The following is a 14,241-nucleotide window of genomic DNA, read 5'->3' as shown; positions in this document are numbered from 1 at the left end:
CTGGTTCTTGCTTAGGAAAAATCTACAAAAATGTGCAGTAAACTACTCATGCGAGTAGTTTGTTCAGTAAAAAGTTGAGCACCAGTTCATGCATGGTTGTTCTATGGAAGTAGATCTTGATCCTAGCAGTAGTCGTATAATGAACTTTTCATGTTAACCTGCAGTATAAAATTAGCTGAAACTGTTACCGTGAGTTTGTTCTTAAGTAACGAGTAGTTTTACATAAAAATCTCAACCTAGAAACTACCTCTACGAGTAGTTCTGCAACCCAGAAACTACCCCTACAAGTAGTTTTGGTTAACCAATGCTACCTGTTAGAAATGACCGTTTACAACTTGCAAAACCACTCACTCACTTAATGAAGTCAGTTAATCCAGATAAGTACTCGATAAATGACTGCCCAGGGAAAAGAAAATGATGTACTTGACTTCTAACTTAAGTTTGGCTACTTTATAATGCAATCTTGTACTATTAAAATCACTCATACATGTGCATTCATATAGATTCGACTTCTCTCGCCGACGGGATCTACAATCTAGTGCCTGAGTCTGAGAGTGAGCAGCACGAAGCTCAGGTTAATCTAACAGCAGTCGATGAAGACCCGGACCAACCTTCACAAGAACCCCTGACTAGTTTTGCACAAGAAGGCAAGCCCCGATGCAACTGTTGTTCCTTTTTACCTGTGCATTTAAGTCCATAGGAGTTGATTAGAACCCTAGCTGCATGTTCCTAGGCACCAATGTAATGACTACTAGAGCAAAAAGTTCGAGTAGTTTCTCTACTAATAGGTACGATAAAAGTCAAGTGGTTTCCTACCACTCGCGAGAACTGTAGGAGTTGAATGTTTTACCGCATGCTGCAACTGTAAGGTCGACGAGCAGGGCTATGGTAAAGTACTCCCGGTTGAGGTCCCGTCTGAGTAGAGAAAAATGCTAAGGCCCCAGTGTGTGGTAGTGGTGCTTAAGCATTTGAAGGTACTAACCACATGTCGAGAATATGGTAATCGGTAAGCTTAAGTACCCGATTGAACCAGTGTGTGGATAGGTTCCACCGTCTTGACGCTGTCCCATGGGCCCAATGGTGAGTGCAAGAGGGGTCATGGCCCGACATCGTCCGTGGTTCATGGACCTGTTGTACTCGAGGCTACTGCCCCTGATCCATGAAACGGGAATAAAGGGAAAAAGTTGCACGTGTGACTCTATGAGTAATGACGTGATGTGTGTTTAGGTTTCCCTTGCAAGGTACAGAAATTCATTTCGAATCATCCATTTCTCGCAGTTATTGAGACTGCTAATACTTCTACCATATAGAGTAATAAGAGGAACTATGACTATGATGAAACTTGTTGGATGATTAAATGTTTTCCACCATGTTTGATTAGAGATAGATGCTCACCTAGACTGGTTAAATGAACTAGAATATTAAAAGCTAAAATATGAAATTAAGGACCTACTGTTTGTTGGCTTTCAGCAAAAAAAACCCTAGAACCTTAGAGTCATGCATGCTTAGTAGTCGGTATTTTCATACCACTAGTCGGGTAAGCCTTGCTGAGTATTAGTATACTCAGCCTTACTTGTGGCAATATTTTCAGGTGTGTCTCTTGAAGATTTCGTAACTAGGTTGGCTGGGCCGAGTGCTTTGCCGACTGGTTGGATGGTGGAGTGGGATCCGTCCCCGGCTAGCAATAACTCTATCGAGTGATGCCACGTATGGGCTTCATCATGGTATCCAGATTGACGCTAGATAACCACATTTTTCTTTCCGCTGCTATTAAACCCTGAATGAAGTTTTATGTTGAACTTAAAAGTACTCGAGTGGTGATTTCAACTTGTAATAATTGATGTCCGACTCGTGAATATAAAATCTGTGGAATGTTGTAATGGTGAGGTTCAAAAGAGGAAAGGCTTGCGGTGGATACCTAGGCACCCAGTGTAACGCCCTGAAAAATTCACCCAAATTAAATCACGCGCTAAAGTGTTTCAATGAAAAACCATTCGTCGTCAAACCCTAACCCTAACCCTTGACGACCGACAGCGGATTTGACCGCCGTCCCATCCCGCACCACTCACGCAAGACAGCTTTCCGCGAATAGCGCGGGCGCGACTCTTTTCCTCGCGCAGCGCGCGAACGCCGTGCACGCGTGGCCGACCCGCACGCGATCACCCGCCGCGTTTTGCACCGGCGCTCCTCGTGCCGCGCGCGAATCCCCGCGCGCGCGTGGCCGACCGGCCGCGGTCGCCGCCGCGACCGGCGCCGACACGCCTTCCCCTCTTTCTCTTTTCTTCCTTTTCTTTTCTTTTTCCAATCTCTCTCTCTTTCTTTCTTTCCTTTCCTTTTCTCCCTTTTTCCTTTTCCCTTTCTTTTTCCCTTTTTCCTCCCTTCTTCCTTTTCCCTTCTCTCTTCTCCTCTCCTCTCTTTCCCCTGCCTCTGCTCCCGAGCGTCCGCACGCCGCGCTACCCCGGCCACGCGCCCGCCCACGTGCCCGCGTGGACGAACGCCACGCCGCGCCGCGCCTCACCCTGGCCCGCGCCACGCGTGCCGTGCGCGCACACGCTCGCGCCCGGCGCCGTGACGCCGCACCGCCCGCCGCACTGCACGCGCACGCCCGCGCTCGCCCCCGCGTGACCGCGCCCTGCGCCGCGCCGCTCGTCGCCCGCGTCCTTGCCCTGGCCCACGCCACGCCGCGCCGCGCGCGCACGCGCGTGCCCGCCCCCGAAACGCGGCCGCGCCGCCCGTCGTCAAGCCGCGCCGCCCGTCGTCAAGCCGTGCCGCCCGCCACTGCTCCCTGCCGCACCCCGCGCGCGCGCCGCCCTGTGCTCGCACAGCTTCCCCCCCTACGTGTCCTACAACGCCTCGGCGTCCTCCCCGCCACGCCGCGTCGCGACGGCCGCGTGCGGCCGGAGCGCCATTAATGGCGCCCGCACCGCCCGCCGGCCGCCCCATCCCAATCCCACCCGCCGCCGCCGTTCCCCGCCTATAAATAGGCCCTCGCGCAGCCCCTCGTTCCCCCACACCTCCCACCGCCGCCTCCTGCCTCTCCCCGCGCCCCCATTGCCGCCCGCCCGTGCCGCACTACCACCGCCCGCCGGCCTCCGTCGCCGCGCCTCCTCGCCCCACCTCAGCCCGAGGTGAGGCCGGGGATTAGTTCCCCTTGCTCCCCTGCCCCTTTTCCCCCTACCCCGGGCCACTTTTGGGCCCTGGCCGGCCGGCGCCGTCCGCCGCCGCCGCCCCTGCCCCTCCCCTGTTTCCTGTCAACGGGAGAGGAGGAAGAAAGGGGCATTATGCCCATAACCCCCTCCCTTTCCTGTATTCCCTAAAAGAAACCCCCCCTTGGTTACTTCTTTTGCCAAAGAGACCTTACTCTTCTTAATATTTCAAACCGGGTCCTCCATTACGTAAACCCAATTATATTCGACACCCTTTAGCGTACACTGAATACTTTTAGGGTTCGCAAATAAGCCCCTACCCATTTCAGATAATCGCGAATGAGTCCCTGGACCCCCGTGTAAGCCTTGAAACCACCTTTAGCGCGTCATTTTATGTGCGAAACGACCTCCGATCGACCCGAAACTTTACCACACCCTTTCTAGTATAGTTTTAGCCATGCCATTAAGAAACCACCCAGAGATACCACCCCTAACTCCGTAACTAAATTATTTCCGATTCAAGCCCAACGATAAAAGCTTTCAGTTCTTGTGCTTGATTGTGTGTCTGTTTGTTTGCGTCGTAGGACACGGAGTGAACGACGAGGTTCCCGACCGCGACCAAGCAACTGAGGACCAGTTCTGCGACCCCGAACCCGAAGGACAGTGCTTCGATCAGGACTTCCCGCAAGGGTTTGACGATGGCAAGTTCAATTCCGCCCTTTGATGCATGTTTTTGTCCTAGTTTTTATAAACACAACCCGATGGCCTGTTTTATAAAATTGCATGGTTTTGCGTGCCGTAACCATGGTAGGATAGCCACCCTTGTTGTGACAACCATACCTTGACCACCTGATTTTATAAAGAAAATGCGTGTGTGTGAGAAAGGGTAAAATGTGGATTTGAGAAACGAGTCGGACGGGATGGATGGCATTTCTGTGTGAATTGCCGTTGGTGTGCTCGTACCTGTGTGGTTGAGCGAGGAAGGGAGATATCCATCTTGTCACCCCTAAGGACCGAGTTGATGTGACATCTCACCTAGCTTCTTGTCGTGCGAACCACTTGACCGTTGTATGGGCAACGGCTTAGCATAAATCCCACTAGCTAGTATGATAGCCATCAGGAGAGCTGAGAGCAACGGGTGATCAAGGAGAAGGGATAAGCTCTGTGTGACTTATGCCCTGGTTAAACCTCGGAGATAGGTTGAGTGACCCCTTGGTGGATCCCCGTGATGGCTAGTCAGGTCTAGCTAAGGTGGGTAATGGCTTTGTTGGGATCTGCACCGGCACTAAGGTGTTCGTGCTGTGGTACCCCACCTGTGGGTAAAATTGCACACCTCTGCAGAGTTGAAATCTATTCGAATAGCCGTGCCCACGGTATTGGGCAAGTTATGGTGTGGTCACATAACTAGTGTTTCTCTCTGGGAATGGATGGGCTGGTGTGAGTTGTTTGGAAAGTGTCCGGCAGTTGTGCCGTGTGCTATGGCGGACGGGGAGTCCGGTAGCAGTTTAAAACTTGGATCCTGTGTGGATCAACATCGTGTGCTCCTTGGTATTGGAAAACTTGTTTTGAAACGTTTTCGAAATGAACCCTTGCATGTAACCGAGTTTCCGCAAAATAAACCCTAACCGTACCCTTGGACTGTCCTTTGCATTAAATTCTGTTATACCCCCTCCGTGGGTGTGATTGGACTTGCTGAGTACGTTCGTACTCACCCCATTCCTATTTTTACAGTGGAAGACCCAGACTACGTCCCCGAAGACAACGAGTAGGGTTTCGTCCTGCACCCAGTCTTGCCTGTGGTTGAGGCCACCGTTGGATTCCGCATGGCGCAAGACTCTGATGATTCTCTTTTCGTAGCTAGTGTAGTAGTGTGGGTTCTGGTTGTAATCCTCGCGATAGTGGCGCTTCACTGCCCATTACCGCGTAGAGTTGTACGGTGATGTACCATCTGATGTAATAAAAAGTGTTATCAGCCTCCTGGGACTGATAAACCAACACTTTTAAGTCTTCCCTGATGGGGGGGACGCTTCAGGTGGTATCAGAGCCGTAGGCTGGCCGTAGGACGTGACCCTAGGAGCGAGACCCCTTTTCAAGCCCTAGAACTTGTTCCGATTTAGAAATTTTCCGCACAAACACTCACCGCTGGTCTTTGCCTTGTTCCAGATGGCTGGCAATGGATGGGTTAGCGGAATCTGCCACGCAGAGCCCGGCCTCCCCAAGTTACTATTGCTCAGCCTGGAACGCGTCGGGGTTATGGAACCACCGGAGTATGCCTACCGTGAGCACATCGCCGGAGGCACCCTTCGGTGCGACATGATGGTTTTTGTGGAGAGAAGCACCCGCTACCCTGATGTGGACCCTTGGTTCATCTCCACCACTGGCTTCCGCTTCCCCGACACCTATCGAAAGGCCGCTCGTAAAGCCTTGCGACGACTGCATGTGCTCTACAGGCACCACCTTCAGCGGACTCCTATGGGATTTTTCCCACCCGCTGAGGGAAGAGGGCGCACTTGGATTGCCCGAATGAGGGGACTTGGACGAGAAGAAGAAGACCTAGAAGATACGGTCTCCCACCTATCCATCTACCTTACTGGCTTAGATGCACTCTGCCGCGAACAGTCGGCGCAACTGAAGCAGCTAATCCGTGGGATTGAAAAGTTAACCCAGGAGCTGGAGGAACAACGGACAAGAGCTGCAAACGCCGAGTATTCCTTAGCCGCCCTCCAAGCCCAGATGCAAGAATACGAGAACCGCAACGGAATAGGTGGATGGATCGAGGAAGAAGAAGAAGAACCCATGGAGACCCATTGGGACAAGGGTACTCAGACCGAAAACGAGATGGATCGGTACCTTCCAATAAAGAAGCGCTCTATCAAGACCGAGGAAGAATCCCCATGATAGGATTAGCACCCCTAGCTAAAACCCTACCTAATGACTACGCATCCATAAAAACTGTATCACCCTTGTTGTAATAATAAATATCATCCCGTTGCACCTATACCAGATTGTTTACCCTGTTTCTGTTTCAGATGGCTGAGGAAGGATGGACCCAGGGCGATTGCCAAGCTGCACCTGGATTCCCCAGCCTTTTGATCAACACCCTGGAGGACCTTGGCGTTACGGAGCGCCCAAGGTACTACAGCCGAGAGTACGAGCACCATGGTACCCTCCGCTGCAGGGTGATCCTGGTCATCGCCAGGAGCAACCGCTACCCCGACATCCAACCTTGGCGAGTGACCGCCACAGGGTTTAGACACCAGGACACCTACCCCTTGGCCATCAGGAAAATGCTCCGTTATTTGTGCCGGATTTTTGAAGAACACCTCGCCCCCACACCAGCAAAGTTCTTCCCGCCAGCCATCAGAACCCCGGTTTGGGAAGCACGCATGAGAAACCTGGAACGACGCCGCCACGAAGAAAGCCCCCTGTACCAAGTGGCTACTTACCTAGCCGCCCTGGATCAACTCTTTGATGAGCAAGCCAACTTTCTAAGGGAGCAGACCCATCGGGCCGAGCAAGCGGAGCTCGCAGTGAGATTACAGCAGATCCGAGCCGCCCACGCCGAGGCAAGAGCCGCAGCCGCGGTCAGTAGTGAAGCAGTCGCCCAAGAGAGCCTCAGGCAAGCTCGAGACCGGCGCATGCAAGCTTGGACCCGGAGTGGAACCCCAGTCCCGGCAATCGGAGAAGACCATGTTTTACTCGGGACGCCTGTCATAGGATGGGGAACACTCTTTGGGAACACTCAAGCCCCACCCGAGAACCCTGAAAGTTCCGCTGCTGCCGCCGAAGAAAATGCTGCAGCGCAACCCTCGACCAATGGAAATCCAGAGGACGGCGAGCAAGGATCACTCACGCTCTCCGCCCCAGAAGAAGGCCTGCCCCGCGAGTAAAATGACCGACGCCACCCTCGTGATGTGTCCCCAGCCGCTTTTGTTTAAGTTGTACCTGATCCCGGACGAGTAGTACGATACCTAGCCTTACCCTAAGTTGTAACCCCCTTGCAGTAATAAAATGGTTTGTGCTTGTTGCTTGTGATGTTGTGTGCTGGTTTGTTGTGTGCTGATTATTTATATGAGTACCGGCAGGAGGTAGATTCTGCCTTATATATATACGAATTAAACAACTTAAACATCACATAATCGTAACCCTAGTTTACCCAATCAACAGGTGACCCCCCGGAACGTCGCGAGGGCCTCCCGTGGCCGGAACCCCGTAGCCGCTAGTGTCGGAGCACAACCCGTTGAACAAGATCTTCCCCAGGGAGAGCAAGAAGTAAGCCAGAACCGAGGGGGAAGTCAAGAAGGAGAACAACTACCACCACCCCCACCCCTCGGAGACCTGGCGCAGATCATCCATAACCAGACCCTCATACTGGAGACTCTGGCGAATGCCCTCATTAACCGGCAGCCACGAGGGCAGAATATGAACGACAAGCTGACGGCCTTTCTAAGGACCAAGCCACCTACCTTCGCCGGATCCAGCAACCCGTTGGATGCTGACGACTGGTTGCGAGTAATTCAGAGGAAGCTCGAACCATTCGAATGCCAGGACCGGGATAAAGTCCTTCTGGCAGCCCACCAGCTCACCGGAACAGCATTATCATGGTGGGAAAACTATTGTGCCGCAGCCGAAGATGCCTCTACCATCACCTGGGGAGAATTCGTAAGGGAGTTCCGCTGCTATCACATCCCTTCGGCCACTATGAAGCGCAAGTTGGATGAATTCCGCGCACTACAACAAGGAAGCATGTCGGTGGAAGAATACACCCACCGGTTCATAGAATTGGCCCGATATGCGCCGGAAGAGGTGAACGACGACGATAAAAAGCAAGACATGTTCAAGAAAGGGTTAAGCCCAGAGCTCCGGACCTTGCTTACTCCCCAGATCTATCCGGACTTCAACACCCTGATGAACAAGGCCATCCTCACAGAAAGGGCCAAGGCCGAAGAAAGAAAGGACAATAAACGCAAATTCTTGGAAAGTAAGGCTCGCCAGCAGGACCGCTTCCAAAAGCCGAGAAACTCCGACTACACTGCACCAAGATCTCAGGCTCCGATGCAGTATAGGACTCAGTCGCAAGTGACAGGACCACAGGCCCCGCCCAGGAGCCAGAATACCACAAGGGCCCCGCAGAGCAATACAAGCCAGGTCACCCCCGACAACAACAATGTTAGGGCCTGTTTCAACTGCCGTGAAATAGGGCATTACATTGCCAACTGCCCTTATGCCAAGAATAAGCCGGCCACATCAGCCTTCTCCAACACAGTGAATGGACCCAGACCGGCCCTGACTGGTGCCAACCGTGTGCCCGTCCGCAACAGTGACAACGGTCAGCAGACGAAGCAGCCTCAGCAATCGTTTGGACGAGCCCGCGTCAATCACATCGACATGCATGAGGCTCAAGAAGCTCAGGGAGTAGTGCTCGGTGAGTACCTGGTCAACTCAGCTCTGGCAACAGTACTATTTGATTCTGGAGCATCGCACTCGTTTATATCCTCAAGTTTTGTGGAAAAACATAAAATACCTACAGTACTACTAGCTACACCCCTATTAACCCGGACACCTGGGGGCGACATCAATTGCCAATTAGGCTGTTCCCGGGTAAGAATCAACTTAAGTGGGGTAGAATTTCTAGCAGATTTGGTAGTACTTAAGTCTGGGGGAATAGACGTAATCCTTGGAATGGACTGGTTAAGCCGACACAATGGACTCATAGGCTGCACCGACAAAGTGGTACACCTAACAAACCCTGAGGGAGTACAAGTGATTTGCCATACCCAGGATAGTAAGTTTGACCCTATGGTGTTTAGCATGGAAGCCAAGCCCTTAGAAGGAGTCCCGGTAGTAAACGAATACCCAGACATCTTCCCCGAAGAACTTCCCGGTATGCCACCAGATAGGGATATAGAGTTCGTCATTGACCTTATCCCTGGAACCTCCCCTATAGCCAAAAGACCCTATAGGATGGCGGCATCTGAGTTGACGGAATTAAAGAAACAACTAGAAGAACTGCAACGCATTGGTTTCATCAGACCAAGCTCGTCGCCGTGGGGAGCCCCAGTGCTGTTTGTCAAGAAGAAGGATGGGAGTATGAGGTTGTGCGTAGATTATCGGGCACTGAACGAGGTCACCATTAAGAACAAGTACCCCCTCCCCAGGATTGATGACCTGTTCGATCAGCTAAAAGGAGCCAAGTACTTTTCCAAGATCGATTTAAGGTCAGGATATTTTCAGCTCAAGATTAGGGAAAGTGACATCCCTAAGACAGCTTTTGTCACCCGCTACGGGCAATTTGAGTTCACCGTAATGTCCTTCGGACTAACTAATGCCCCTGCCTATTTTATGAACCTCATGAACAAGATATTTATGGACGAGCTGGATAAGTTCGTCATAGTCTTTATCGACGATATACTTATCTACTCTAAGAGTATTCAGGAACATGAGCAACATCTGCGGGTAGTATTGGAAAAGCTGAGGGCACATAGGTTATATGCCAAGTTCAGCAAGTGCGAATTCTGGTTGGAGAGAGTAGCTTTCCTTGGTCACATTTTAACCGCGGAAGGTGTGGCAGTGGACCCAGAAAAGGTCGAAGTAGTCTCCAACTGGCAGCGACCGACTAACGTTAGTGAAATCAGAAGCTTTCTGGGATTAGCTGGGTACTATCGGAGATTTATTGAGGGATTCTCCAAGATAGCCCGACCCATGACGGAACTTCTCAAGAAGGAGAAGAAGTTCGCCTGGACGGAACCTTGTGAAAGAAGTTTTCAAGAGTTGAAACAAAGGCTGACAACCGCCCCAGTGCTAACCCTACCGGACATTCACCGGGACTTTGTCATCTATTGCGACGCGTCCCGACAGGGATTAGGGTGTGTGTTGATGCAAGACGGGAAAGTCGTTGCATATGCTTCCCGCCAACTCCGGACCCATGAGCAGAACTATCCGACCCATGATTTGGAACTTGCAGCCGTAGTGCATGCCCTTAAGATTTGGAGACATTATTTGATTGGAAATAAGTGTGAGATTTACACCGACCATAAGAGTTTGAAATATATCTTCACTCAACCGGATTTAAACTTAAGACAGAGGAGGTGGTTGGAGTTGGTTAAGGACTATAATTTAGAGATCCATTACCACCCCGGAAAGGCGAACGTGGTAGCCGACGCCTTAAGCCGGAAATCCTATGGACCCAAGGATGACAATCTGCGCGAGGAAATGGCACGATTAAACGTGCACATTGTGCCTCGAGGTTCCAGCCATGTGCTAAGCGTCCAATCAACACTAGAGGATAGAATTAGAGAAGCCCAGAGCTCGGATCAGGAGTTAATGAAGATCCGCAAACAAACTGGAGAAAACAAAGCACCGGGCTTCAGAGTAGACGATAAGGGGACATTATGGTACGAGGATAGGATTTGTGTGCCCCAGAATGGAGACTTCCAGCAGATAATCATGAACGAAGCTCATAACTCGGCCTACTCCATTCACCCGGGATCCACCAAAATGTATATGGACATAAGGCAAAAATACTGGTGGAATGGGATGAAAGCGGATATTGCACGATTTGTGGCACATTGTGATACCTGCCAAAGGATCAAGGCCGAACATCAAAAGCCGGCAGGATTATTGCAACCCTTGCCTATCCCGGTCTGGAAATGGGATGAAATAGGAATGGACTTCGTAGTAGGCCTACCCAGAACACAGAAGGGACACGATTCCATATGGGTAATAGTGGATCGACTCACTAAATCGGCTCACTTTATTCCCGTACGAACCACTTATGGTGGGGAAAAGCTGGCAAAGCTTTATGTGGAGAACATAGTGAAGTTACATGGAGTGCCTAGCAAAATTGTTTCGGATAGAGGAACTCAATTCACCTCTAGGTTTTGGAAAAGCCTGCATAAAGCCATGGGCACTAAGTTGGATTTCAGCTCCGCATACCACCCACAGACGGATGGTCAGACCGAAAGGGTGAACCAGATCATGGAAGATATGCTAAGAGCATGCGTCCTGACCTATGGAAATGATTGGGAACAGAGCCTACCTTATGCGGAATTTTTGTACAACAATAGTTACCAAGCCAGCTTGGGCATGTCGCCGTTCGAAGCCCTCTATGGAAGAAAGTGCAAAACCCCCTTGATGTGGTCGGAAGTTGGAGAATGTGCACTAGTAGGACCCGCACTTATAAAAGAAGCAGAGGAGAAAGTAGCGGAAATCCGCAAGAAATTGAAAGCAGCACAGTCGCGACAAAAGAGCTACGCGGACAAGAAGAGGCGGGAAATAAGTTTCAACCCAGGCGATTTTGTTTATCTCAAGGTCTCACCCATTCGAGGAACACGAAGGTTTCAAGTACAAGGAAAATTGGCCCCTCGATACATTGGACCGTATCGAGTTCTGAAGAGAGTCGGAGCCGTGGCATACCAACTGGAGTTACCCGAAGAAATGTCGGATGTACACCCAGTATTCCATGTTTCGCAATTAAGGAGATGTTTAAGAGTACCCGAGGGAGAATATGTGCCGGTGGAAACCATAGATCTACAGCCAGATCTGCGATATCAGGAAGTACCGGTCAAAATTCTGGACATTGTCACTAAGAGGACCAGAAACTCTGAAGTACGGATATGCAGAGTTCAATGGAGTAGACACGGAATAGAAGAAGCGACCTGGGAGCGCGAAGAGGCTCTAAAGAAGGAATTTCCCCATCTATTTAGGAGCCAGCCGAACCTCGAGGACGAGATTCATTTAAGTGGGGTAGGTTTGTAACGCCCTGAAAAATTCACCCAAATTAAAGCACGCGCTAAAGTGTTTCAATGAAAAACCATTCGTCGTCAAACCCTAACCCTAACCCTTGACGACCGACAGCGGATTTGACCGCCGTCCCATCCCGCACCACTCACGCAAGACAGCTTTCCGCGAATAGCGCGGGCGCGACTCTTTTCCCTCGCGCAGCGCGCGAACGCCGTGCACGCGTGGCCGACCCGCACGCGATCACCCGCCGCGTTTTGCACCGGCGCTCCTCGTGCCGCGCGCGAATCCCGCGCGCGCGTGGCCGACCGGCCGCGGTCGCCGCCGCGACCGGCGCCGACACGCCTTCCCCTCTTTCTCTTTTCTTCCTTTTCTTTTCTTTTTCCAATCTCTCTCTCTTTCTTTCTTTCCTTTCCTTTTCTCCCTTTTTCCTTTTCCCTTTCTTTTTCCCTTTTTCCTCCCTTCTTCCTTTTCCCTTCTCTCTTCTCCTCTCCTCTCTTTCCCCTGCCTCTGCTCCCGAGCGTCCGCACGCCGCCGCTACCCCGGCCACGCGCCCCGCCCGCGTGCCCGCGTGGACGAACGCCACGCCGCGCCGCGCCTCGCCCTGGCCCGCGCCACGCGTGCCGTGCGCGCACACGCTCGCGCCCGGCGCCGTGACGCCGCACCGCCCGCCGCACTGCACGCGCACGCCCGCGCTCGCCCCCGCGTGACCGCGCCCTGCGCCGCGCCGCTCGTCGCCCGCGTCCTTGCCTGGCCCACGCCACGCCGCGCCGCGCGCGCACGCGCGTGCCCGCCCCCGAAACGCGGCCGCGCGCCCGTCGTCAAGCCGCGCCGCCCGTCGTCAAGCCGTGCCGCCCGCCACTGCTCCTGCCGCACCCGCGCGCGGCGCGCCCTGTGCTCGCACAGCTTCCCCCCCTACGTGTCCTACAACGCCTCGGCGTCCTCCCCGCCACGCCGCGTCGCGACGGCCGCGTGCGGCCGGAGCGCCATTAATGGCGCCCGCACCGCCCCGCCGGCCGCCCCATCCCAATCCCACCCGCCGCCGCCGTTCCCCGCCTATAAATAGGCCCTCGCGCAGCCCCTCGTTCCCCACACCTCCACCGCCGCCTCCTGCCTCTCGCCGCGCCCCCATTGCCGCCGCCCGTGCCGCACTACCGCCGCCCGCCGGCCTCCGTCGCCGCGCCTCCTCGCCCCACCTCAGCCCGAGGTGAGGCCGGGGATTAGTTCCCCTTGCTCCCCTGCCCCTTTTCCCCCTACCCCGGGCCACTTTTGGGCCCTGGCCGGCTGGCGCCGTCCGCCGCCGCCGCCCCTGCCCCTCCCCTGTTTCCTGTCAACGGGAGAGGAGGAAGAAAGGGGCATTATGCCCATAACCCCTCCCTTTCCTGTATTCCCTAAAAGAAACCCCCCTGGTTACTTCTTTTGCCAAAGAGACCTTACTCTTCTTAATATTTCAAACCGGGTCCTCCATTACGTAAACCCAATTATATTCGACACCCTTTAGCGTACACTGAATACTTTTAGGGTTCGCAAATAAGCCCCTACCCATTTCAGATAATCGCGAATGAGTCCCTGGACCCCCGTGTAAGCCCTGAAACCACCTTTAGCGCGTCATTTTATGTGCGAAATGACCTCCGATCGACCCGAAACTTTACCACACCCTTTCTAGTATAGTTTTAGCCATGCCATTAAGAAACCACCCAGAGATACCACCCCTAACTCCGTAACTAAATTATTTCCGATTCAAGCCCAACGATAAAAGCTTTCAGTTCTTGTGCTTGATTGTGTGTCTGTTTGTTTGCGTCGTAGGACACGGAGTGAACGACGAGGCCGACTGCGACAAGCAACTGAGAACCAGTTCCGACCCGAGCCCGAAGGACAGTGCTTCGATCAGGACTTTCCCGCAAGGGTTTGACGATGGCAAGTTCAATTCCGCCCTTTGATGCATGTTTTTGTCCTAGTTTTTATAAACACAACCCGATGGCCTGTTTTATAAAATTGCATGGTTTTGCGTGCCGTAACCATGGTAGGATAGCCACCCTTGTTGTGACAACCATACCTTGACCACCTGATTTTATAAAGAAAATGCGTGTGTGTGAGAAAGGGTAAAATGTGGATTTGAGAAACGAGTCGGACGGGATGGATGGCATTTCTGTGTGAATTGCCGTTGGTGTGCTCGTACCTGTGTGGTTGAGCGAGGAAGGGAGATATCCATCTTGTCACCCCTAAGGACCGAGTTGATGTGACATCTCACCTAGCTTCTTGTCGTGCGAACCACTTGACCGTTGTATGGGCAACGGCTTAGCATAAATCCCCACTAGCTAGTCTGATAGCCATCAGGAGAGCTGAGAGCAACGGG

This window comes from Panicum hallii, chromosome 4, assembly GCF_002211085.1.
Source record: "Panicum hallii strain FIL2 chromosome 4, PHallii_v3.1, whole genome shotgun sequence".
Taxonomy (NCBI): Eukaryota; Viridiplantae; Streptophyta; class Magnoliopsida; order Poales; family Poaceae; genus Panicum; species Panicum hallii.
Note: the sequence above shows the minus strand (reverse complement) of the source record.